Source organism: Mustela erminea, chromosome 1, assembly GCF_009829155.1.
Source record: "Mustela erminea isolate mMusErm1 chromosome 1, mMusErm1.Pri, whole genome shotgun sequence".
NCBI classification, from domain to species: Eukaryota; Metazoa; Chordata; class Mammalia; order Carnivora; family Mustelidae; genus Mustela; species Mustela erminea.
Window position 1 is genome coordinate 53,634,501 of NC_045614.1, and position 23,869 is coordinate 53,658,369.

At 42.5% G+C, this 23,869-nt stretch overlaps 1 long non-coding RNA gene across 1 annotated transcript; it reads right to left on the minus strand.

Annotated features, from left to right (window-relative positions):
• Positions 1-19,916: 19,916 nt before the first annotated feature.
• On the minus strand, positions 19,917-23,286 carry LOC116580815. The gene is made up of 2 exons (XR_004281799.1): positions 23,073-23,286; positions 19,917-20,130 (listed from the first exon to the last, which is right to left on the minus strand). It is a non-coding gene; the product is annotated as an uncharacterized LOC116580815 (long non-coding RNA).
• Between the last annotated feature and the right edge of the window lie 583 nt (positions 23,287-23,869).

Sequence of the window (23,869 nt, forward strand, 5' to 3'; positions counted from 1 at the left end):
AACACTTTCCATAGAATTTTGGAGGACAGAAACAAAAATGGTGGTCTCCCAATCTCCAGCCAGAGGAACCAAGGGCTTGGGGCCCCACTCCTCAGTGCACCCTTAGAGAAAAGCAGTCAATCCTTCCCATCTCCTGGTCTCCTGCTACACTCAGAGCTCACCTGTGACCAAGCATTTCGATCTCTGGTGCATGGCCCTGTTTGGAGTCTCCAAACCCAGCAGATTCCTGCAGTGTACTCCCCTGCCACTCCTCCTGGAGGAGGAAGGTGAGTCTCCCCAGATCTGCTACTTGTGGGGTCCCTGCTTGAAGAGCAGTGGTCTGATTGTGCCTTGGATCATGGTCTAAGGTAACCCAGAGCTGAGAGCCACCTCCTCAGCTCCATCTCTGCAGCCAGCTTCCCCACTCTGATACCTGGGGGCTCTGCCACACTCATGCACCCTGGATCTTTCTGTGACTCCATGGGTCCTGAGATCACACTTTCCCCGTGAGGGGTCCACCCCCACTTAACTTCTGGAGCAACATCCCTCAGCGGAGCAGACTTCTAAAAGTTCTGATTTTGTGCTCCTCTTCTCTGCAGCTCACTGGAAGCAAGTGAGTGAAATAAGTCAAGCAGAGAGAGTCAGATTCGCTTATCTATACATCCTACCTTTCAGGAAGTGGTCGATTTTCTGTTCCTACAATTCCTGCTCTTCTTCTCTTTGATCTTCTGTTGAGTTTGTAGGTGTTAAGAATGGTTTGATAACTATTTAGCTGGCTGGGACCTGATGATACTTTGTATATGATGAGGTAGGGTTCCAACTTCCTCCTTTTGCATGTAGGTATCCAGTTGTTCCAGCACCATTTGTTGAAAAGACTGTTCATTCTCCATTGAATTATACCAGCACTCTTGTCAAAAATCAATTATACATGTAAGGGTTTATTCCTGAATAGTCACTTCTAATCATTGATTTATATGTCTACCTTCAGCCAAGTACCCCACTGTCTTGATTACTATAGGTTTGTCTAGTTTGGATCCTTTGAATTTCTACATAAATCTTAGGATCAGCTTTTCCATTTCTGCCAAGAAGTCAGCTTAGGTTTGTTTTGTTTAGAGAGAGAGAGATAGATATGGAGGGAAGGAGAGAGAGAGGAGGAGCAGAAGGAAAGGGAGAGAGAGAATCTTAAGCAGGCTCCACAGTCACTGGAGAGCCTGACATGGGGCTCAATCTCAGGACTCTGAGATCATGTCCTGAGCTAAAATCAAGAGTCAGATGCTTAACCAACTGAGCCACCCAGGCACCCAAAAGCCAGCTTAGATTTTTTTATAAGGACTGCACAGACTCTGTAGATCGGTTTGGGGAATCCTAATGATTTCACAGAATCTAGTTTATGTTGTGGTTGAGACAAGCACAGAGAGAATAAGGAAGTCAGCTTCTCTAAGTCTCAGAGGTGATGCTTGGAAAAGCATTTTTTTTTTTTTTGAAGATTCATCTATTTGGACATTTAAAATTTTTTTTAATAAAACGTTTTAAAAAGATTTTATTTATTTATTTGACAGACAGAGATCACAATAGGCAGAGAGGCAAGCAGAGAGAAAGAGAGGAGGAAGCAGGCTCCCTGCCAAGCAGAGAGTCTGATGTGGGACTCAATCCCAGAACCCTGAGATCATGACCTGAGCAGAAGGCAGAGGCTTAATCCACTGAGCCACCCAGGTGCCCTTAATAAAATTTTTATCTTTTATTAACATATAATGTATTATTAGACCCAGGGGTACAGGCCTTTGAATCACCAGGTTTACACACTTCACAGTGCTCACCATAGCACATACCCTCCCCAATGTCCATGGCCCAATGTCCATCACCTTCTCCCTTCCCCCTCCCCCAGCAACCCTCAGTTTGTTTCGTGAGATTAAGAGTCTCTTATGGTTTGTCTCCCTCCTGATCCCATCTTGTTTCATTTTTTCCTTCCCTACCTCCCAAACCCCCCATGTTGCTTCTCAAATTCTGATATCAGGGAGATCATATGATAATTGTCTTTCTCTGATTGACTTATTTTGCTCAGCCTAATACCTTTTGTTCCATCCACATCGTTACAAATGGCAAGATTTTATTTCTTTTGATGGCTGCATAGTATTCCATTGTATATATATACACCACATCTTCTTTATCCACTCATCTGTTGATGGACATCTAGATTCTTTCCATAGTTTGGCTATTGCGGACATTGTTGCTATAAACTTCTGGGTGTATGTGCCCCTTTGGATCACTACATTTGTATCTTTAGGGTAAATATCCTGTAGTGCGATTGCTGGGTCATAGCGTAGCTCTATTTTCAACTTTTTGAGGAACCTCCATGCTGTTTTCCAGAGTGGTTGCACCAGCATTCCCACCAACAGTGTAGGAGGGTTCCTCTTTCCTTGGAAAAGCATTTGAAGCACAAATAGCAGTTAGTGAGAAGAAAGGCAGGGAGAGAGGGGAACATTTGAGACTGGTGAGTAAGCATGCACAGAGCCTGGTGTGTGTGTGTGTGTGAGAGAGAGAGAGAGAGAAAGAGAGAGAGATGGACAGACAGAGAGATTGAGAGATGAGGGACATAGAGATAAAGAATAAAGAAATAAACAAGGACAGAAAGAAAGATCTAAGGGGTCTGTGGGAGAGAGAGAAGAGTGATGAGGCACAGACAGAGACAGAGATGGAAAGAGATGTTGGGGCTAAGAGAGAAAGGGGCCAGGAGATGAAGCACTAAGGAAGAGCAAGTAGCTCAGTTCTGTGGAGTCCGTGGAACAAGAGCTGAATGAGAAGTCTGGAGAGATAGCAGGAACTGGATCATGAAGGATTTCTAAAAGCAGATTAAATCATTTTCCTGGTTTCTGGAGTCAGGACCCTATTTATTGCTTGTTCTTTTGTGCTCCCACTCTAATGGGGAAAATGACACTGCAGGGCTAGAGTTAAAATGTCAGCTTACGCCATGGGTTGAACAATCCTTGTGTATTCACCTTTCTCTAGAGAACAGTTACCAGATCAAATGGCTGCAGATCCCTATAGGAAAGGGCAGGAGGGTAATTTCTATGCACACAGGCCATGGTGTTGCAAGGGTCCTTCCTCCAGGGGACCAGTCTCCTATTCAGTCAATGAATTATAGGTCCAAAAACTGGTTCAGGTCTGGAACTGGGCAAGCAATCAGGCTTTTTCTTAAGACAACTGTCTTAAGCCTCCAGATCATTCCTCCTTGATTTCCTCCAAATGCACAAGCTGCCTATCTATTTCGCCAAGGATGTTGTACGCTATTAACCAGCTCTGCAGGTCAGGCCCCTTGGCTGCCACTCCAACCCTGCTGTTCACTATGATAATTGCATCCACATGGCTTCTGGCAATTACATGCCACCACCTGGCCTCTATTTTGGGGTCCTATCACCTCCACTGCTATCAATGAGCCTAGCTCTTACCATTCCTCCCAACTATCAATTCTGGCTTATGGAAGAGTGCCATTTATCACTGAATTTTTAGTGATGCCAGTATTCCCCTCACCAACCCATTCTTAAAGTCTTGGTAAATGGTGTAGCCTCCAGGCCTTTCTATGGGATACAATCTTCTAGGGAGTCTTTTGGCATGTCATAGTACATCCACTTCCTTGAGCATTTTAATAGTCTTTTCCATGGTCAGCCATGACAATTGAGACTTTATTTAACATGGACCAGTGATTTTTCGTTGTTTTTCAGAACCATGCTAAGGAACCATTTCCTGGAGTTCTCTGCCAGGGTGTCAATTCCTGTATCTAGGGAGAGTGCTTGGCAATCTACAAATACTCTGGAATCCTATCTTGTGTTCTTGATCATAAGGAGCCTTGATCAAACATTCTTGGAATCCAATCCTACCCATGTTTCTCTAGCTCCTGGAAGCACATGTTTGCTAGGTCTCAGAGCTCTTTGTGGATATAGCCCCTTTCCTTCCCTTCCAGGCCCACCATGTCACCTAGCTGTAGGCTTGGTGGCCAGGATAGGAGGTGGGGATAGATCCTAAGCAGAGGTATTTGTTGTAGAGAGGCCTCTCCATGGTTTCCAAGTAAAAGGTGGGGTGGGGGGTTAGCAATGCTAGCTTTTAATAAGAAGAGTGGACCACTTATGCTAGCTCAGGACTTCTAGAGGAGATCAGATGTCCCCTTCCTGAGTGTCAGAAGCCCAAGTTTTCCCAACCAGGGCCCTGACCTTGACCTGACAGAACTGCCTTAATCAAGTAATCTTCCCTGGAGCTTGGACACTCTATCAGGTCTGGGCCTGGTCCATGGTTCCCCACCATCCTGCTGTCATAAGCTATCAGGAGGTCCCTTGGGCTTTCACATGTGGCTTTCAATTGCCCCTTGATCCAGCAGCTTTTCATGATTACTATCAAAGGCATCAATGGTGTTATGCAATAACCATCTGTAGTAGGTTGAATTGTGGCCTTCAAAAGATATGTGTACCCCAAACCTCAGAATGTGGCCTTACTTGGAAATAGGGTCTTTATAGAAGTAATTAAGTTAAGGATCTTGAGATGAGATTATCCTGGATTAAGATATGCCCTACATTCAATGGTGATGTCCCTTAAGAGAAAGGAGAGTGAGATTTGAGACAAAGAGGCACAGAGAGAAGGCAGTGGGAAGATGGAGGTGGAGGTTGGAGTCACAAAGCCCCCATGAGCAGCCATGAAGAGAGGCATGGAACAGATTCTTCATCAAAAGTCTCCAGAAGGAACCAAACCTGCTGATCCTTCAATTTTGGGCATTTGGCCTCTGGAACTGTGAAAGAATATATTATTGTTTGTTCAAACTGCCACATTTGTGGTAGTTTGTTACGACAGTGATGCAACACTATTGCTCCAACCAATCCCATTGTCCTCATAGCTACTACGTGCCCATACTTCTAAACACCTGATAGGTCACACCAGCTCATGCATGCCATCAGTATGTGCCATCCCTATTCATCACAGGTGCATGTTTTAACAATTGGACCATTATCACCTTGTGCCAGGGGCTGTCTGTGCTCCTCCTACCATTAGTGATGGGGTCTTCATTGGTGAGTGGTTTAGGTCTAAACCCACATCTATTGCCCATTTTTTGAAACTCCTCCTGATACCAACTGTCACAGATTAGATTCTCCATAAGCAGTTGCTGAGATAAGGTTTGGCATGCAGGATATTTAATGGGGATCACTAGCTGTGGCAGGGAAAAGGAGGAGGAGGATTGGGCAAGAGGAGAAATCGAACTGTAATGCAGACATGAGAAAACCTTGGCCAGCCCCATCAGGACTACACTGCAGAGGGCTAAGATGGGTGCACCGTTCCCTAAATCCTTGCTGCACTCAGTCTTTGGATGAGGACATGCCCTGAAGCCGACCCTGCAGGAGCTGACAGCTGGGGCAACAAGTCTTTCTTTCAAGCAGAGTGTGGGCAGCTCATGTCTGTATTCACCACTTCAGTATAAAGATGAGAGAAGTTTTATCCTCATTAGCACATGAGAAAACTGAGTCTGAAAAAGGCTAAGTAATCACCAGCCCACCATTAGCGATTGGCAGAATCAACCATGAATCTTCCAGCAAGAAGGAAACCAAGATTGGGAGGGTTACTATGTACCAGGCTCTTTAGGAAATTTCACATATATTTCCTCTTTGTTCCTCATAATCTTTAAAGGCATTCATAACTTTTTCTAATTTTAGAAGACAACTAAAGCCTAGAGGAGGTGTTTTGCCCAAGGCCAATGGGGTTGGTAAGAAATGGAAATAGCTAGAATTTGAACCTAGGTCTGTGTGATTTTCGTAATCCTTTAAGCAACCAGGAGGGAACATTGCCTCTCGTGTACTTATAATCAAAAATCCAGAGAGGAGCATTCCATAATTAGCTAGACCTCAACTATTATCTAGTGAAAGGCAAAGTGTATTTCTAGTCTTTATTTAGAACAACAGGATTGCAGGCAAAATCTGAATCAGAGATATCATCTGGCAGCTTTGCAGGAAGCTCCTTGTTGGAAGGTTTTATTCCTTCTTGGATGATGTGGAATGAGATAAGTGGTTAGTCATACATGTGACAGAAAAACAAGACTGGCTTACTGGAAAAAGCTAGAAAAAAAAAAGGCTTTTTAAAATAAGCACTGACAGTTTGCTATGAGAGAATTCTGGCGTTACAGTCAGAAAGCCTCAAATTTTTAAAATAAATATTTTTCTGATCACAAAAGTAATTTATGTTTATTATATAAGAATACCGAGCAGCAAGTAGAAGAAAATTATAATCATTTAGATCTCTACCACAGAGATAATCATTACAAACATTCTGATGCTGAGCCTTCTAGTTTTTCCTCTTGTGAATAAATAACTACTGATATAACCAATATATTTGTGTAAAATATATGTGTGTATTTACATATAATTGTAAGTTTTATAGGTTTTATTTTACCAGTATGGTACCTATAATGTACAGATTGTTTTTTGTTTTTTTCAGATCATTTTTTAAAAAAGATTTTATTTATTTATTTGACAGAGAGAGATCACAAGTAGGCAGAGGCAGGCAGAGAGAGAAAGGAGGAAGCAGGCTCCCCGCTGATCAGAGAGCCCGATGCGGGGCTCGATTCCAGGACCCTGGGATCATGACCTGAGCCAAAGGCAGAGGCTTTAACCCACTGAGCCACCCAGGCGCCCCTCAGATCACATTTTTAAAGAAGATTTTTATTTGACAGAGAGGAAGAGAGAGTGAGAGAGAGAGCGAGAGCAAGCAAGGGAGAGAGGCAGAAGGAGAAGGAGAAATCAACTCCTCACTGAGCAGGGAGCCGGATGCAGGACTCAGTCTCAGGACCCCAAGATCATGACCCAAGCCAAAGGCAGGCACTTAACAAACTGAGCCACCCAGGCGCCCCTCAGATTACTTATTTATTTATTTTTAAAATTTTTAAAATATTTTATTTATTTGAGAGAGAGAGAGAGAGAGAGAGAGCATGAGAGAGAGCATGAGGTGGGGAAGAGGCAGATGGAAAGGGAGAGACAGACTCCCCACCGAGCAGGGAGCCTTATGCAGGTCTCAATCCCAGGACCCTGGGATCATGACCTGAGCTGAAGGCAGATGCATAACTGACTGAGCCACCCAGGTACCCCTCAGGTTACTTTTTTAAATAGCAACTTTCTGTCTGATTAAAAAGCAATACATGTTCATGGAGAGAAGTGGAAATTGCAGAAAAATAGAAAGAAGAAAATAGAAGTCATCTGTAATGCTACTTTCCATACTACTGCCTGATATTTTTTTAAAGTTAGTGCTTAAATGGAACTCTTGAATCATATTTACAAGATCCCATTTTCTTTCCTGAGATATAATTGCTATACAACACTGTAGCAGTTTTAGCTGTAAAACAGAAATGATTTGTTGTATGTATATATTGTGAAACAATTACCGGAGTAATGTTTAGTTAATGTCCATTACACATAGTTACAGATTTTTTCTTGTTGTTGTGATGAGAACTTTTAAGATCTACTCTCTGGGCAATTTTCAAATATAATATACGGTATTAGTAACCATAATCACCACACCGTACGTGACATCCCCAGAACTGATTTATCTTAGAACTGGAAGTTTGTGCCTTTTGACCCCCTTCACTCATTTTGTCCGCCCTCATCCACAAGACCCCAGTGTTGCCCCCACTGCTTCCTGTATAACCAAAGGCAAATCCCTAATCCTCTCTCAGAGCCTCAGTTCCCTCAGCTGACAAATCGAAATTATGATAGTGCCTGTGTCACAATATTGTTGTGACCAATGCAGGTAAAGCTCTTGGTGTTGTGCATGGTACATCGTTAGTAGTCAAAGACATTTGTCATTACAAATACAATTGCTGGTTGTTATCGGAGGAGAACATATTTAATACGATAGTAGCTGCTTTGGGTGCCCTTAGTATTTTCAATTCCTTCTTGGCTGTTTCTGAACCCACCCCACCTCACCATGCTGTCATCAGCTAAGCAATTGTTTCCAAGTTATAGCTTGTGTCAGAATGGCCTGGAGTGCTATTAAAATGTTGCTGAGACCTACTCCCAGAGTTTCCCACTCAGTAGGTCTGAGGTAGGAGCCAAGAATTTGCACTTGTAGCAAATTTCTTGCTGATGTAGTTGCTGCTAACCACCAAGCTAGATTATTCTGGGACAAATTATCCCAGGAAACGGATGTGTTGGCAGAGGAAAGAGTGCTGCTTCTGGCTTTTGAGTTCCCAAAGCTTAGGCTTTCAAGAGAGTGAAAAGAACTCAGGCCATATTTGACACATCTGAAAGAAGAATTTGAGGCCTCTTGTCCTCAGAAATGACAGAACGGTTTTCTGTGCCAGGTGAGAAGGAGAGGGACAGAGATGGCATGGCAAGGTAGAGGATTTGTGAGTTTGGACCTGAAAGAACCACGTGGATGGGAGTAGAGCCAATATCTGCTCACCATCCAGCTTCCACCTGTGTGAATGTTGCCCCTTATCTGCAACCAGGAGAATTTGGGAAATGAGTCAATGTCTATGGGCTACTCCACCTCTGTTTTAAGGGGCCTGCTCTTTCTTGCTTGTGAGCAGTGAGGACCTCTTTCAAAAACCTACCTGTGCCCCAAGACTTGGCTCTGTTCCTGTCCAGCTGCGTTGTGCAGGCATGGGTTAACTGGGTTAACTGGGTTAACAACTCCCCTTAGCACATTCATAGACACTCCTAATCCTTCTGAGATGGAGTGTAGGGGCTGGCTTTGATTTGAAGGCCCAATATCCATAGAGAACCCCATCAATTATCTCCTTAGATTTAAGTCTCTGACCTGAACATGGACAGATGCTAAAATAATCCCATTCCCTTCTAATGATCTTAAGAGGTGCTGCTGGTTTGAGCTCCCCAGTGCATGTAAATAAGCCATAAATATTGTGACTTCCTGCTTATAGGTGAATTGAGATTTGGAAGGACAGGAACTGCAAAAAGGAAGGGAGAGAAAAGTTACATTTTATTGAGTATGTGCTATGGACCATCCTCATGCCAGGTACTTTCACATTAAGTATCTCATTAAATCCCCACCATAGCTTACTCCAACAGGCATGCCCAATAAACCACATTTAACAGAGAAGGGAACTGGGATTCAGAAAGTTTTCAGAAAGATTCAGGTTTAAGGTCACATTGAAAAATGGGAAAGCCCATACACTATGAAGATTCTTTACTTGCCAGGATGCTTTCCAACCCCAAGCATCTTCTACCTCAGTAACGGTATCTCTAATGTGCCTGGATCATGCATTGCAACACATACAGCCTGAGGCTTCATTTGGCAAAGGGGGGTGCCTGGCATGCTTGGAAACTTGCCCTGAACCAGTTAGCAGTGACAAGAGCTAGACTGGAGGTATACAATAAAGTCACTTACTAGCTTCTTGTATTCTTGGGCAAGGGACAATCCCTTAGTTTCCACAACTATAAAGTGGGGAGAAGACTATGAATCTCTGATAGCTGTTGTGTGGGCCAAAGTAGATAACACTTGAAGAATGGAATTTTTGACACCTGGAGAAGGAATGGGGGACTAAAAAAAAATTGCATTCTGTAGACTCCTTTTCTTTGATGTGCAACCTGATATTTCTGAATCGGAATTTCTTCGTGGGATTGGGAGAATTGAGTGAGGAGTTTTAAATGAAAGTATTTTCCAGAGTACCAGTAGATCCTCCACAAAGTGAATTTATTGATTCTTCCCTTCTCATCTCAAAGGGATCAGCAGAGGATGGATGGGTGGATGGATGGAGGGATTGATGGATGAATGGATGGGCAGATGGAAGGATGGATGGATGAACAGATGGGTGGACGAATGGGCAGATTGGTGGATGAATGGATGGATGGATACAATGGCACTCTACTTACACTACAGGTTTCCCAGGACACAGTACCCACCTTCACTTATGTTAGCTTTTTTTTAAGCACCCACAGAAACTTCCTGAGAGATGGATATGATTATCCCCTGTCTACAGTTAAGGAAACCCAGAAACTGAGGCTCGGTGAAGTTGAGTAATTTGTCTAGGATTCGTCTGCTGGGAAGTAGCAATGCAAATTTCAAACCCAAGTCTGGTTTTATTTGAGAAAAGGGAGGGAAAATAGAGAACAATCAAAAAGAATGGGAAAAATGACATTCTTGGTGGATTTCCACAGATAAAAAATGAATAAAGCCTAACAGAACTCAATTTACCATACATTACCATCTGCATTCCATATTAACATTGTTGTTAATGATTTCTAAGTGGTACAACTTTCTTCAGTTAAAAAAATTAAACCACAATTTATATACAGTAAAATTCACCTTTCTATTGCTCGGTTCTGCAAGGGTTGACAAATGTATACAGTTATGTAACCACCACCACAGTCAAGATATAGGAAAGCTCTATCTTCCACCCAAATTTCCCAACCTCTCAACCCCTGGCAGCTACTAATCTGTTTTCTGGCCTTATAATTTTGCCTTTGGAATAATGTCATATAAATGGAATTATATGATATTTGGCCTTTAGAGTCTGGCTTAATTCACTTGGCATATCTGCATAGTACATCTCCAAATGTTTCCTAGGTACAGTCTCTTTATTATAATTCTCATAAACTCTTTGTTTTTTCTTCGCTAGGATACAGGGGGGAAAAATACTCTGTAATTTTCCAAAGACAATTTCTCTTTAAACAGTGAAAGGAAGGGAAGAGGTGGGGAAGAAAGGAAGATTTGAGTTGTTTTCTCTTTAAATCTTCTAAACCCTAGGAAGCACACCACTGAGTCTAGTTAACTTTTCATAATGTCAAACACAAAAACCCGCTTAATCCTTTGTGATCAGTCATTCCCGATTAAACCTTCAGGAAACTCTTAGGAACTGGGGAAACAATAAAGAGGAATGAGTCTTGATTTTAAGCAATGTAAGGACTAACCCCCATAAATAAGGTACTTGCTTGGGAGCCACAGGAAACAGTGAATTGGTTAGAAGCGAGCAGAGCAGATACGTGATGACAAGGATAATAGAAGATGTGGACTTTCATTGGCCAGGAGACATGAGAACCAAGGGGGCAAATTCTGTACTCATCTGTCCTTCCATGAACCCATTAATCATCCATCAATCCATTAATTCAACCATTGTTTTCTGAGCACATGTGTTATGCAAGTGAGAACAAAATGTAGTTCTCTTGTTCTTCTGGGATCACATGGATCACATGCTGAGTTTCCAGATACAGTTGTGTAGGATGTATACTGCATAACTTCAGAGGCACTCTTTACATCATTGTCTCTTGTGAGTCATGCAATATATAACTCATGATGTCCTGCCACAGTCTAGACAGAAAGAAAAACAAGTTAACAGGCAGTTATGGTACAGTATTTAAGATAAGTTAGAAGGGAGACTGTAAACAGAGAGGAGGGGGTACTTAATCAAGTCATTGGACATGGGGGTGAATTTCACTTAAGGCTTCCTGGAGAAAGTAATATCTAAACTGGAGCCCTGTGGAAAAATGGAAGTTAGCCAGGTGAAGATGTGGGAATACAAAGTTCCAAGCCAAGGAAATAGCATTTGAAAACCCCTAGAGGCTTTCTCTTCCTTGGTACATTCAGGGATCTATGAACAATTTATATGGTTGGAATGAAAAGGGAGGGAAAGGGAGGGATAGTCAAAGAACATAACAGATCGATTTAGAGAGACTGGCAGGACCACATCAGAAGAGGTCTTGTAGGGGAGGCTATGATGAGCATGGACTTCATCCTGAGGCTAGTGAGGACCAACTCGAGGAGGATGTGATATGTCCAGAGCTCTTCTTTAGAATGATCACTGTGGCTACTGTGTGGAAGATGGGTTGGAAGTGGACCAGACAGGAAGCATGGAGTTTGGTGAGGAGGCTGAGCAGTTACCCAGGTGTGAGACAAGAGGGGCTGGAGTAAGGTCGTGGTAGTGGGTTTGTAAAGAAGGGGACAGAGATGAACTATATGGGGAGGTAGAACTGTTAGGATTTGGTGATAGATCAGGTAACAGAGATGACAGAGGCTAGGAATGAAGGGTGGCCCCAGGTTGCTGGTTTGACCTTTGGCTGGATACTGGAGCCATTTACTGAGCTGAACGAGAGAGGTGAGGTTTGTGGGTAAGATGATGAGCTCCATTTAGGATATGTTGAGTCTGAGATGTCCACGGGTGTTGATGAAGGTAGCATTACAGAGCTCTGATGCTTGGGAGGGTGATATGGGAGGTCCTTATCCCCCACAGTCATTGGAGGTGATCCTCCGGGGACCTTGTGGGAGTGAGAGGAAAAGAAGACCCAGACTAGAACTCCAGGAAGCACTGAGTGTTAGGGACACACCGAGATCAAGAAGAAGGAGGAAGTCAAGGAGAGCGACCCCATTTTTTTCTTCCTGCTGCTTCCTGGGTTGTCAGTTTGACTTTGGCCAAAGTGGTGTGGGGTCAGGGTGATTTCTGAGCTCCTGAAATATTCCTCACAGCACCCCCAATACTTGGTCACAGAGCCTGGCAAGTGAAGGTACTTATCTGATGGTGGTTAAGAGAAATGACTGAATGGGGCGCCTGGATGGCTCAGTGGGTTAAAGCCTCTACCTTTGGCTCAGGTCATGATCTCAGGGACCTGAGATCGAGTCCTGCATCAGGCTCTCTGCTCAGCAGGAACCTGCTTCCCCACTTCTCTCTTCTCTGCCTGTCTCTCCACCTACTTGTGATCTCTGTCTGTCAAATAAGTAAATAAAATCTTTAAAAAAAGGAAAAGAAAAATGACTGGATGATTAAATTAAAAAGTGTGACTATACAGCACAGAGACTTTAAGAACAATATTCCAGTGAATATACATCCAAAATCATGTTCCCTGCAAAGCAGTTGCCTTAATGAATATTTATCTCATGTAGGAAAATCCTCTCAAAGTATGCAAGCAAAGACAGATACCATTTAGAAAATGATCTACATATCTGACTACATGAAGTAAAAAAAATATAATTGAGAAAATTATTAAAGATTGAAAGGCAAGGGACAAATTAGAGAAAGCAAAGTATAGGACATACAAAAGGTGGGTTTTCTTACTATATAAGCATGCCTACAGAAAAGATAAGGATTGGGGTGCCTGGGTGGCTCAGTCAGTTGAGTGGCTGCCTTCAGCTCAGGTCATGATCCCAGGGTCCTGGGATCGGGCCCCACATTGGGCTCCCTGCTTAGCAGGGAGCCTGCTTCCCTCTCCCTCTGCCTGCTTCTCTGCCTACTTGTGATCTCTCTCTCTGTCAAAAAAAAAAAAAAAAAAGATAAGGATAAATACTTCAATATGAAAATAACCAAAAGTTATGAATAGACAACCCACAAAAGAACAAATACAAATAAGAAACAAACCCATAAAAATTTCCATCTTATTAATAGTCAGAACACTCACCTTAAAATAAGATAACATTGTTCACTTACCAACTTGGCAATGAATTTTGAAAGTTTTAAAAATATATCTACTCTTTCATCCAGAAATTCCACCACTAGAAATTTGTACTAAGAAAATAATCAGAGATGTGCAAAAAAATATATATATATGAACATGAAAATATTCACTGCATCATAATTTTAATAGCAACAAAATTGGAAACGACAAAACAATGACAGGAAATCACAGATGACTTTTTTTTTCTATTTTCTACTTTCTGCAGTAGAGATAAATGGCCTTTGCAATTTAGAAAACAAATGCTGCTTTAAAAAAAGGGGGGGGGGGACCTGTTACCTTGACTACAAATATTCTTTTGGAGGGCTGCCACTGTTCAGAATCTTCCATGACCCCCTGTGCAGCAGTCTTAATAGCTAGTTTCTGAGACATAGAAGAAATTGATTTTTTAAGGTTTTATTTATTTTTTAAAAGTATTTTATTTATTTATTTGACACAGAGAGATCACAAGTAGGCAGAGAGGCAGGCAGGGGAGGGGGAAGCAGGTTCCCCACTGAGCAGAGAGCCCAATGTGGGACTCGATCCCAGGACCCGGAGATCATGACCTGAGCCGAAGGCAGAGGTTTAACCCACTGTGCCACCCACGTGCCCTTTAAGGTTTTATTTATTTATTTGACAGAGAGAGAGAGAGATCACAAGTAGGCAGAGCAGCAGACAGAGAAAGAGGGGGGATACAGGCTCCTTCCTGAGCAGAGAGCCCAACGCAGGGCTCAATCCCAAGACCCCGAGATCATGACCTGAGCCAAAGGCAGAGGCTTAACCCCCCAAACCACCCAGGCACCCCAAGAAATTGATCTTATTATTCCCTAAGCATCACTTCATTTGGAGCAAATATAGGCATGATTCATTTTCATCACCCACCTAATTCATCTACTTCTATAACAAATGACTTTAGGGTCTTGTGAAAAATCGCTTTCCTAAAGTATGAAAATTTTCCCTTCACTGAAGAAATGCAAAGGAATGTTGTTTGGATTTTAGGAATATATATACTTAGGAGTATATATATATGTATATATGTGTATATATATGTTTATCACCGTGCTCAGCATATGGAGCTCAATAAATAGTAGCAGTTGTTATTCTCATTTTCTTATTTGGCTTTATTTATTTCCTCAGTTGTCTAGGAGGCCAGATTGCTGAGGCCAGATGGGTGAATTCTCCAGCTAATGCTTTTGATAAAATACTGAATCATTCCATCACTTTTTTTGGGTGGACACTCAGTAGCCTCTCACTTTAAAATGTCAAGACTCCAGAAGCCGCAGAAGCAAATGAATAATGTCTAATCAACTGCTTTAGCAACATCCACCGACTCGGAGCGGACATTGTAGCTCCTCCATACACATCAATATACAATCTTTGAGATAGAATGTGGAATTTGGAGTCGAGCCTTGGTCTGCCCTCTAGTGCCATCTAGGGGTGTGGAGGGGAAGTGCTGACTGTCCCTAGTACCACTTAGGGAAAACCGTGGGTTGCATAGTGTCACCTCTAGAGGGAGCTCAAGCGTGTCTTCCCCTACTCCAAAGCTGGGTCTGGTTGGAGGTGAGACTAAAGAAATCTAAAACCAGACCTTGGAATGTGACAGATCTTTGATCTAAGCTCTATCACTTACAGCTGCATGACTTTGTCACTCTCCCTGAGTTTCATACTATGTTAAAATGGGGATATAATAATGGCTGTTTCATAGGGGTGTTTTATGATGGATTGAGATAACAAAAATAATCACCTAAAATAGCGTCGGATACATTGTTCCACAGATGGTGTCTCTAGTAAAAGATTCAAAGCACATGATTAATAAACGCTTCTGGGGTGGGGGTGTAAAGAGATCATAAATAAAACTGGCTGGTGGGGTGGGGGAAGAATTCTCTTGACTATTTCTTTCCTTGAAATTTCAGAATCCCATTTCTATTTCTTCCCTTCAATGAATCCAGTGCTGGGGCTGTGTCCCAAGCAGGCAGGCTCTAAACCCTTGGAAGACCTATCCATGTTTGGTAGAGTGGAAAAGAGGGCTACCTAGAGTAGATGGCTCAGCACAGCAGCTCTGCACAGAGTCAGAAGAGCTGGATCAGAGTGTGGGCTGGAAAGAGGGAATAGGAAGAGCCATCAGTTCTCACTTTCCATACCCAATCTGATTTGGGGAGTGGATGAATGTGTTGAGAAGGAATCTCAAGAATGAGTGTTGTGATCAATTAGCAATGCCTGGTGTGGTTGCAGGAGAGGGAACTGGAGGCACATCCGCCACATAGCTGCCACCCTGTGACCTGACAAAGTGTGGCTCAAGAACAGCTGATCTTTAAGCTGTTAGAAACTGGTCTGTGACAAAGTAAGAGCAGAATTGAGAGTACATGTTTAAAAATTTTTATAGCCATTTGACAGAGTAGTTTTATTGAATCTAATCAAATCTATTGAATTTATTGAATCTAATTATAAAACATTCAGGCTTTTATTTTGAATGTCTTTTTTTCTTATTTTTTCTAGTAATTCACTTTTATTACATTTTATGAAATTATCAGTCCAAGACAGATTGAAGGAAAAAAAAAATCGTTCTTCACCAAAGCACTGGCTGAGAGCTTTGCTGAGAGGGGCAATAGGAGTCTTTTCTGCTCCAGTGTGGACTACCAAGCAGACAACATAAGAAGTCTGTATTGCTGGGGCGCCTGGGTGGCGCAGTAGGTTAGGGCCTCTGCCTTCGGCTCAGGTCATGATCCCAGGGTCCTGGCTCTCTGCTCAGTAGGGAGCCTGCTTCCTCCCCATCTCTGCCTGCCTCTGCCTACTTGTGATCTCTCTCTCTGTCAGATAAATAAACAAAATCTTTTTTTTTTTTTTTAAAGATTTTATTTATTTATTTGACAGACAGAGATCACAAGTAGGCAGAGAAGCAGGCAGAGGGAGAGAGAGGAGGAAGCAGGCTCCCCGCTGAGCAGAGAGCCCGATGTGGGACCCGATCCCGGGACACGAGATCATGACCCGAGCCGAAGGCAGAGGCTTAACCCACTGAGCCACCCAGGCGCCCCTAAACAAAATCTTTAAAAAAAAAAAAAAAAAAGAAGTCTGTATTGCTTAGATTTCTGCAAATCTCCCTTAGGAACCTGCAGCAGTTAAATAAGAACTGGGGCAGAGTTCAAGTTTGAAATTCTGGCTGCCTTTGCTTTGGAGAATGGTTAGTAATCTGAATACTCCCATTTGCCTTTTTTTTTCTTTTTGTCCTCCTAAAAGTTGATTGCTTTTGGAAAAACTGAGACAGTTCAACCAATACAACATAAATTCTCACAAAAAGTTTCCAAGGTAGAGTTGTTGGTATGTGTATGTAGTTTCCCATGGAAACTAAGGGAAGAGAATGTACACATGCAGATGTGGCAGGCCCTAAGATGTATCACTGAGTGAATGACACAGATGGCAAGTGTGGTGGACTGCTTGCTATCTTTTCTGGATCCTTGGAGCTAAACATATGTTTACTTCCTCTATTCAACTTCGCTGTGGATTTGTGCAATCTGATTTCTATAGCAGGCTGAACAGGCTAGGGAATGACAATTCTCAGGAAATCATTTATATTGAAATCATGAAATAAGACGTGCATGGTAGGGGAAAGCAGATGAAAGCTGAAAGCTTAACAGAAAATTGTAATCATGTAGGCAGACAATGCAAAGGAAGAATGGGTAGGTGGATGACAGCCCTCCCCCTCACCTGGGAGCTGTTTCAACTCACCCAGAAGCAAGAATATCTTTGCTGCAGCCAAGGTTTTGCACAGTGGTTCCCAAGACTTTATGCTCAGAGAATATGGGACCAGTATTGGTAGAGGTCACATTATGTGATCTAGAGGTTGGGATGGAGTCAGACAGATCCAGGTTCAAATGTCAATCTGCTGCTTACTAGCTGTACCATCATTGGCAAGTTGCCTTACTGTGGTGACTCACAATTTGCCTCATCTTTAATATGGGGATATTAGGACTGCTTCCTAGGGTACTTGGGGTATAAGCTGACAAATACTGAGAGCCCACAGGGACATTTCTTTAGCACATTCTTGCGGGAGTGTGTTCTAAAAAGAGTTGAGCTGAGCTGAACATGAGAATCTATCTGGTCCAACTTCTTTATGTTTTCAGATGGGGAAACTGAAGCCCAGAGAGGGGAATGAAATTGCATAAGATTAAATTTGCCAAGTAGTGCCAGGATTGGGTTTAGACTCCAGGTTTCTTGATTTGCCAGCTAGCTAAAAAAAAAAAAAAAAAAAAAAAAAATCAAAACTGCTTTATCATCCAAGTTGAAACATGGTCAAAACCAAAATGGTTTCCTAGTTTTAAGCTTCCTTGTGTGTGCAGCTCAAGACTGAGTGGGGATTCAGATGAGAATTCTGGCTCACTAGCATCCCAGTGCCTCCTGGGAAGGAACTTATCCTAAGGAGAGAAGGCACCTAGCATAATGAGCTTGACTCACTACTATATTATGGTCTCCAGGTAGGGCCATGTGCCCAGAGTGGTGGTTTTCACTTGGTTTTGGGTTCAGATCCAGACACTTATGTTGAGGTCCTTGCAAAGGAGAGGATTTTAAGTGTTTTATTTTACTAAAAATTCTATGATGTTTTGAGCACAGACAGCATTACTCTAACATCTCTAACAGAGGGTACCATGAAAAGAGGTGGAAAGCATTGACTTCACTTGCCGGCTACCTCATAGGGAAGTTTGCCACAACTGACCAGGCTTCAGCTGTGGCAGAAGATGGTGTCCAGAGGGGACACAGGGATATTCAGTGGGTATAAGAGAGCAGGCAGAAGCCTGTCATGGTGGAGGTAAGTCTATTTGAGTTGTAGACACGACAAGTTGTCCACTCAATACCATTCCCTCTTCTTTGATAACTGAATTACCATCTTGTTCAAAGAGAAAATGTGTCTGGCCCAAATTATGGATTTGGTCTAAGTCAATTATCACAATAGCACGCCCCCTCTTTCCCCGTCTCCCTTGAAGTTGAAATGACATGTGACATAGTCCTGGTCATGGTGCCTTCAGGGGCAATCGGCTCTGGGGGCTTCTGGGAAAGTGTTCAGGGTATCAGCGTGGCCCCCTTTCTTTTTTTTCCTGCACGAATGTGGATTTGATGGCTGGAGCTGCAGCAGCCATTTATTTGGACTCCTCATTAGGTGACTCCGGCAAAACAAAGTAAGACAAAACAAAATGGAACACCCTTCTACTCATTTATGCCACAAAGATCAGGTTTTCTGTTCTTTGGGGTGGAAAGCACTTGTAATTTGATAAGTAAATACACATAAAGAATACAAGCTGTGGGATCCCAGAAATGTTGGAGTTGGGAGGGAAGTCTGTTCCACAGAGAACTCTGGTGTTCTGTATAGCAATTTGGATTATACCGTTGTACTTATGAATGAGCTCTGAAGCAAGAAAGATTGACAAGAGGCATAGTTATTGGAAAGGAAGCAACAAATACATCATCACTTCTAGATATTATGATCGTGTATATAAAAAAATCCAAAAGAATCTACACAAAAATGATTACATTAATACATGAATTTAGCAAGGTCACTGGCCATAAGACCAGTTTTATCGCCGTCCAGCAGCGATAATAATGACCCTCCATCCGGTTGGGTTTTAAAAAAGGCCCTTTATTTCATATGGCCATCGCTTATATAGGGGAGCTAAGCCAATCAGCATAGACAGCGATATGCATCCACCAATCTTAAGCTTGTTACCAAGTACCCACAGCATAGCAATAGTTCAACAGCCAATAGGTAGTACTTCCTGTTTACGATCAGTCACTCTAGACACACCTTCTGGCAAATCGCCAGGCGCCATTTTGCAAAGCTCTGCAGTTGACGGATCTCCGGGCCCCTGGAGCATCCACCTCGACAGTTCCCCCTTTTTGTTTTATGGTAGAAGGAAAGACTCAGCAGGGGTCGTGCCTGTCTTAGGTTGTCACAAGGCCAAGAATATCCTTACCCGTCATTGGATCATGATGCTTATAGGATCATGTCCTGTCTTAGGTTGGTATATTCCGCCTACGATCCTACCCGTCTTTGACTACCGATCCAGCATACTGAGCCATACCTGGGACTACTGTCCTAACTCGATGGATAACAGGGCTTGTTTGATGGCAATGGTGTCTCTTTTATGAATCCTCATCATGGGGCAAATGCACCATAAGCAATACACCACAGCGAATATCAGCAATCCACCCATGGATATGAACCCAAACCATTGCTTCCCCCATCCTACAACATTTTTTATAAAGGCAACAAATTGAGATACTGAAGCTACTTCTACCTTACTGGCATTAACGTTAACAATATTAGCACGAAGCTGTATTGTCAGATTCTCGAATCTGGCACTCCAGTTGCCTGTAAGCATCTTGGATAGTTCCCTGGAATAATTAGCTGCTTGAGTGAGGTTATCATATCCAACTGGAGTAATGCAGAGTCCAGTATCTGAGGGAAGGCATCCTACAGTCAGTAGTTGTATTACAATGTCCATTTGTTCTTGTAGCAAGTCAATCCGCTGATTAGCAAAAAGAATACCCGCAGCGAGATGATCATTAATTTCACTCTGGGTTTGTAGAGCTTCTGCGGTATTCGTAGACAGTTGATTAATCTCCTTGGCTGTAGGAATAGCAACGGCAAGTGCAGTAGCAGCGGCAGCGGCGGCAGCAGCGGAGGCGGCAACAGCTGTCACCACGGCAGCGGTGATACCAAAGTCTCTTTTATGTCTCAGCAAAACTGGAAGGTCTCCCTCTGGGACAGAGATGGGCATAGGCAAAAACACTGGAATACGCATTATCATAGTAAATGAAAAGCCTGTAGCATTCCAACATTGTGTAAGGAAGCAAGTGTTCAACGTACAGTTCAACTTATTAGAAATGGTTGTACTGTTACTGACAAGAAACATAAAAGGGGGGCGAATACAAACAGGAGTAGGCAAAAACGTGATATTTTTAGAACAAGTTTGCACTTCAACACTCGTTTCAAACGTTTGGGAAAAGTTGTGCTTTTAAGAGGAGTTACATAATAAATTAGTAGTTAAGAGTGCGGGGTAAGTAGCAGAGGAAGACGTTAAAGGGAGTGGATAGGGCCAGGCTTTAACAATGGCCCAAAGGGTCTGTCCTGATGTCATGGTCAGGAGTGCATGGATAATCATCATCCGGATTATCGTCACCATGGCTGTCGTCCTTTTGGGCTTCTGCTTCTTTTGGTGCCGAGTATAAGACTGGCTTGACTAGCCTTTCAGGGACCCAAATAGGGGATGGAGCACTCTCTGGAAAGACACAAACAGAGCCTTGGCTCCAGATTAGCACTTGGTCTGGGCCCTTCCATTGACCCGACAGAAGGTCCCTCCAAAGAACCTTAGGTTGAGAATTGCCTAGTGTACACCAATGTCTTTCGGTGGCAGTACGCTGGTTTTTATCCACATTCAAGAAATTTAAAATGTAGAGGATAGTGGATAGTTTGTCTCTTGGGGATCGGAATGTATCTCCTATTCCCCCTTTTTGTTTAAATAAGGTATTTTTAATAGGTGGGCACGTTCCACTTTGCTTTGACCCTGGGGATTGTAGGGGATACCAGTGACATGAGTGATTCCAAATGTAGCACAAAATTGTTTAAATGTAGTAGAGGTATATCCAGGGCCATTGTCTGTTTTTAATTGTTTTGGTATCCCTAGAACAGAGAACGAATGCAAACAATGTGAGATAACATCTTTAGTTTTTTCTCCAGAATGCAAGGAGGCCGTAATAAATCCCCAGAGAAAGTGTCAATGGAAACATGAACGTATTTTAAGAGTCCAAATTCGGGCATATGTGTTACGTCCATTTGCCTATGTGATTAGGGAGTAACCCCTTTGGATTGACTCCCAAAGAAGGTTGAGGGAGTAAGGAGACACAGCGTTCACAGGATTTAACTATATCGTGAGCTACAGCTTTAGTAAGTTTGAATTTTAATTTTAAGGTAGAAGCGTTCACATGGAATTTCTCATGAAAGGTTTTTGCTGCTTCTATAGAGTTAAGTATATGTGGATCTTTAGTAGCAGAATCGACCAGGGCATTTCCCAATGAGAGGGGCCCAGGTAAATTAGGATGTGCTCTTAAATGCCCTATAAAAAAAGGATACTTTCTGTTCCAAATAAGAATTTGTAATGCTCTTAAGTAGGTATGTACAGAAGAGCTAGTAGATATAGTTCCTGCTGTTCCTAACAGAGATAGTGCATATACTACATTTGAAGGGGCAAAAGGAGAATGCCTTGAAGACCTCAGTGACTGCTAATAATTCCACACGTTGAGCAGAGGTAGTGGGAAACAAAAATGAATTAATTTTCCCATCTGCCATAAAGGCGCCAGTTCCATTATTGGAACCATCAGAAAACACCACAGGGGCGTTATCAATAGGTTTTTGGCTGGTTATCCTTGGGAAAATTATGGGATGTTCTTTCCAGAATTGTAATAAAGGGTGGGAGAGATAATGATTGTCAAATTTAGCAGTAGTACTAGTCATGATAATGGCCCAATTAGAGGAGGAGTTACTCAAGAATTGAAGTTGGGCAGGGGTGTAGGGTGTGATGACCAATGCGGGTGACGTCCCAAAGGAAATGGTGGCTATGGATAAGTCTATCTACAAAATCTGCATATGGTTCATTATTTCCCTGGATAACTTTTGACAATTGACCCTGTAAATCACCTGTGTTTTGTATGGTTTTCCATGCCCTAGTGGCAGCAGTAGCAATTTGCAAATACACTGCAGGTGGAAAATTGATCTGATTTTGATTTCCCGAAAACTGTCCTGTACCAGTCAGCATTTCTAAATTCCAAGCTCCATTCCCAGCTCCCGCATAGTATAAGCAGCCTGAGGGCCATAAGACATGACTGCCTCTTTTAGCTGTTTTACTTGTTTAATATCTAATGGCTGATGCATGCGATTCCCTTGCTGATCTTGAAAGACTGGTAGGGCTAAGCCTAACTGTTGTCCTATTGAATTCCAATCAGTGACGTCATGTCTATCCTGCGAGCAGGCTCCTGGGCAGCTACAATTTATTTCAGGATTATAAGGTGGGGGAGCTGTAGGCTGCAACGGCTCACAAGATAAGTTGCTTAATTTTTTTGCTAATTCATCCCCTGAAAGCTCTTCTTCCTCTTCTGAAGAGGCCCCTATAGTTGAGGCCTTCAATCGTTCCTCTTTTACTTCCTCCAAAACCTGTTCCCCTGCTTGTAGGCTTTCTCTTATAATCTCAGGGGGTCTGGGGCTAAGCAAACAGGATCATATGAGAGCCCATATAGCGAGTGTGCCAGATGGAAGGGGTTTCTCTTTATCAACCTTCCTAAGATCCTCCCCTAAATGTTCCCATTGTGGAATGTTTAATAATCCATCTAGGAACCAAGGGCTGACTCCTTCTACGGTGCACAAGAACGCCCGAGCAGTTTTCATTTTCAAAGGAGTTCCATTTGCTTTTAACAACTCCCGCAGAGGCCCTTCCATACGTATTCTTGAGACTCTGAACCCATAGTATTTCAGAAATAAATAGTCAAGAAGCAAAGAAAAGACTAGTCTGCTATCGTCACTAAAACACTGAGCTTTCTCAAAATCGTCACTAACACCAGTGAGCTTATGTTGCAATCGTCACTATAATCAGTGAACTTTCCTAAAACTTCTCTGGCCAGAATTTTCTTCTAAATAAATTCGTCACTTACCTCAGTGCACTGTTGGAAACAGAGAAAGGGGGCTCCCCGTACGGGCCACCATTTATCGCCGTCCAGCAGCGATAATAACGACCCTCCGTCCGGTTGGGTTTCAAAAAAGGCCCTTTATTTCATATGGCCATCGCTTATATAGGGGAGCTAAGCCAATCAGCATAGACAGCGATATGCATCCACCAATCTTAAGCTTGTTACCAAGTTCCCACAGCATAGCAATAGTTCAATAGCCAATAGGTAGTACTTCCTGTTTACGATCAGTCACTCTAGACACACCTTCTGGCAAATCGCCAGGTGCCATTTTGCAAAGCTCTGCAGTTGACGGATCTCCGGGCCCCTGGAGCATCCGCCCTCGACATAGTTTATTAAAAAATCTTACTTCTAAATACTAGCAACAAACAAACTGACAATGAAATTAAAAAAAAATCTATTTATAATGGCGTACAAGGCATCGACTATCTAGGAGTAAGTTGAATGAAAGTTGTATAAGGGCTAAAAATACACCAAACCTGAAAAACATTATTGAGAGAAATTAAAGAACTAAAAAAAAAAAAAGATATTTCACTTGAAAGACTCACTATTGTAAACATGATAATTCTCACTACATTTAGTCATAATTTTAGTGCAATCTCAATTTTTAAAAAATCCCAACAGGTATTTTGGGAAGATCAACAAACTTGGCAAAGAGGAATTGTCAAAGCAATCCTGAAGAAGAACAAAGTTGTCTTAATTACTAGAGCTTTATGCCACTATCAGATGTGAAGATACAACATAAAGCTTATAATCATTAAGAC